At 41.3% G+C, this 3,950-nt stretch overlaps 1 pseudogene; it reads right to left on the reverse strand.

Moving 5' to 3' along the window:
- Positions 1 to 1,278: 1,278 nt before the first annotated feature.
- LOC129108106 (E3 ubiquitin-protein ligase TRIM21-like) lies at positions 1,279 to 3,950 on the reverse strand (annotated as a pseudogene).

A 3,950-nucleotide genomic window follows, 5' to 3' on the forward strand; every position in this document is an offset into this window, starting at 1 on the left:
ACTTGGATCAAATATTTAGTTAGTGTATTGTGTCTTTGTAGAACAGAGTACTCACCAGTGTTTGTCAGAGATTCTGCTGTGTTGTTGAGAAAAAGCTGCTGGATTCAGTTGAATGTTTCTTTACAGAGAAACAGAGAGACTTGTCTCGACTGCAGCTCTGCTGTTGATCAGACAAACTTTAACTTTCATTTCAGGAAATGTGACTCTGCAGCTCTTCTCTTTCAGTGTTGCTCCTCCTCTCAGTGGCCCGTCGCCAAAAGGGTGCGGTGGAGGAAGTATGCAAATCCTTCACTGAAGTAAAAGTACTAATACCACACTGTGAAAAAAGAATCCACTACAAGTAAAGTCCTGCATTCAAAACCTTACTGAAGTATAAATATTATCTATGAAATGTACTTTAAGTTTGAATAGAAAAAGCACTCATTGTGCAGTTAAATGTTCCCTTGAGGTGGACATTATTGAATGACAATAATACAAGCGGTTGAGACAAAAGTTGTTCTTCTTCTCTGGTGTGTAACACCACTGCAGCTGAATGTTTGAAAATCAGGTTTAGTTTATGTTTCAAGTAAGGCCAATTAATTTGTACTAATATGCTAATGTATTTCATCTTAATTCACCCACGAAAACAGAAAGGTATCCCTTAATTTCTTCTTTGATTTGAAATGGTAAAAACTAAAACCCTTAAAATACCTTATTCTGAAAAACTCTTGTAAAAAAACATGGGCTACATGAATGTCCACAGTAACTTTTGTTGGTATGAAACGCTGCTGACATGTAAAATGTAAATATAACTGTTTTTTGGGAGTTACCCAAACAATTAAACAATGTGCAGATACCTCTATTAATGAGTAAATTGTTTCATGATGATTCAACTGTCTTGAAAGCAGGTAATGCAGTCATTAAAAATAAATGAAACAACATCTGATGATGTTAATCAATGTTGTAAAATCTGTTTGTTGTAGTAGGTAGCATTTGTATCTGGGTCCAGACCTTTGAATAAACCCACTCCACCAACTTTGGGTCAAATGATTCATATTGGCATCATGACATGAAACAGCGGATTCTCGATTGAATAGGAATCGACCAATTAAGGCAGCGGGAGGACTAAAAATAACCCCCTCAGCACCAGGGGCAAATAACGCTGTTGTCAGCTGTGCATCAGAACTGAGGAGTAATAATGACAACAATGGAGACCGCTGCAGACAACACTGTCGATGCTATCAAGGCTAGTCAAATCAAATAAAAGTATGAAAAAGTACTCTGCTTTGATGTCTGGAAACATTTATTTACCTCAGTACTCATATGAGGTGCCGGGTTGAGACTCACAGCTTCTTTTTGCGTGACATCTTTGATGGCATATCACACTCCCTCTTCTCTACTCTTCTCCAGCCTTCCTCATTTCTGTCCGTAACGGGAACATTCACTTCAGACTGCCACCTCATTACAATACATTTTAAATCTTCAAACCCTTGCAAGTCATTTTAAGCATTTAAACAAAACCTCCCAGCATAGACGGTGGGTCTTTTATGGGAGAATGACCCCGACATCTCTAAATCGTTCACTCATTGGCCAGTGATTGGTTAGCAAGAATAGAACCCCCCACCCCCCATGGAAACAGATAGGAGTAGAGGCAATGTCATACTGATGATGGAAACATAGTGAAACAATTTGTCATTTCTGTCTGATACAGGCAAGGTAACAATAGGACACATCAAAGAAAAACATTTACTCCAAAAACAAATTGAGCTAAATCTGATATATCAGCATGTATACACCATAAACCTCCAATAAAAGTGTTTTTTTTCCATTAAATTAATTTTTTTGTGGAAAATCAACTTGTTGTTCTACTCAGTGTTACTGAGAGGAGAGATGATCAGGGGGGCAGAGTTTTTACCACCATCATTAGTACATGGACTAAAGAATGGGTAGAGTAATATGCAAAACTTATATCTGCAATAATCAGACAATAAAACATTTGGATTTGGCACCCAGATATTTAAGAAACATACAAATGTACTTATTCATGAGTATTTTGTTTTTGTTGATTAAACAGTCTTGAAGGTAGGTTATGCAGTTATAAGAATTATTAAGACAACATTAGATAATATCATTCATTGTGTTAAAATCTGTGTGTTGGAGTAGTAGCAATGTTACAAATTATACAAAAACATTTACAACAAAATCGCAAAAACCCATTAATCAGAATGTGAATAATCAATAATGTTTACCTCGTACATCACCAATAATATGGATTTGTTACATTAAATGAAGGAGTCTTGCTGAAGAAAATCAACTGGTTGTTCTACTCAGTGTGATTGACAGGAGAGATGATCAGAGGGGCAGAGTTTTTACCACCATCATTAAGACATGGACCAAAGTATGGGTAGAGTTTCTCAGTGAAGCAGCAGCCAGTAAAGGAGTAGATAAGAGCTGCAGCATCAACGTCATAAAAGGAGACCAGACCCTCCTCATAATCCACCAACACCCCCACCTTCTCAGGCTGAGACTTCAGAGAGAGACGGACTGATGGGTCAGCACAAGCTGTGTACTCATTCTCATTCCTCAACCATATCGTCCAGTAACCATCCTGAGGAGTCAGTGTGATTTCTCCCTTCCTGTTGATCGACTCTCTGGCCACTCCTAAATCCCACTCAGTCTTCCCTTTAACCTGAACCTCGTAGTAAAATCTTCCTGAAGAGAAACTCTGCTTTGCTAAGACATTAACACAATAATCAAATCTCTCTGGATTGTCTGGGAGATTCTTCCTTACATCACCATGTTTAACTTGTTTTCCATCATCAGACAGGATGAGTTTGGGATGAGCTGTATCAGGATCAAGTGTCACATCCACTGCAGACTGCTGGACTCTCTTCAGCTCGGCCTCAAACAGCTTCTTCATCTGTTTACTGAGCGTCTCCTCCAGCTGGTTCACAGCTCTCACCACAGTCCCCTCATATGAAGGTGGACTGACTCTGACTCCTGTCCAGTCCTTGGTGGGTGGAGCAGCTTTAAGGGACGTGAAGCTCTGTAGAAGGTGGAGGTGGTCTTCAGACTGTAGAGCTGCTCCACCTCAGTGCTTCTCTTCTTCAGCTCACAGATTTCCTGTTCCAGCTCTTTGATGAAGCCTTCAGCCTGTTTCTCTGTCTTTCTCTGCTTCTCTTTGATCGTGTCGATGAGCTCGGCCTGGCTTCTCTCAACAGACTCCTTCAGAGCGGTGAAGACCTGAACACCATCTGCTATCTCTCTGTCTGCATCTTCCTCACTGAGCTCCACTGAGTGTTTGATCTCCTGAATCTTCAGTCGTCTCTTCTGGATCATCTGCTGAATTTCAGTCTCTGTCGTCTCCAGCTCGGCCTTCTTTCCTTCATATTCTTCTTTCAGAGGAACAACATCATGTGTCTTGTGGTCTGAAAACAGTGCAGAGCATGCAGACACACATCTGGTCGGTCTTACAGAACAGCTCCATCAGTTTATCGTGCTCCGTACACATCCTGCCTTCCAGGTTCTCCACAGGGTCGATCAGCTGATGTCTTTTCAGACCTGACCTTGTCAGATGAGGCTCCAGGTGAGTCTCACAGTAGGAGGCCAGACACACCAGGCAGGACTTCATGGCCTTCAGTTTGGTTCCAGTGCAGACGTCACAGGGAACTTCTCCTGGTTTGGCAGCTTGTTGCTCTGAGCTTCTGTTTCTGGCTTTCTGTTGAGCTGACTGTCTGAACTGAGCAGCCATCTCAGAGATGAAAGTATTGATCTGCAGCTCAGGTCTGGTGTTAAAAACCTTTTTACAGTTTGGACACTGACACTGGACATTAACGTCCCAGTGTTGAGTGATGCAGGTTTTACAGAAGTTGTGTCCACATGGTATGGTGACTGGATCAGTGAACACATCCAGACAGATGGAGCACAGAAACTGATCTTCAGTCAGCAGACAGCTGGCAGCAGACATGTCT

This window comes from Anoplopoma fimbria, chromosome 19 (genome assembly GCF_027596085.1).
Source record: "Anoplopoma fimbria isolate UVic2021 breed Golden Eagle Sablefish chromosome 19, Afim_UVic_2022, whole genome shotgun sequence".
Lineage (NCBI taxonomy): Eukaryota > Metazoa > Chordata > Actinopteri > Perciformes > Anoplopomatidae > Anoplopoma > Anoplopoma fimbria.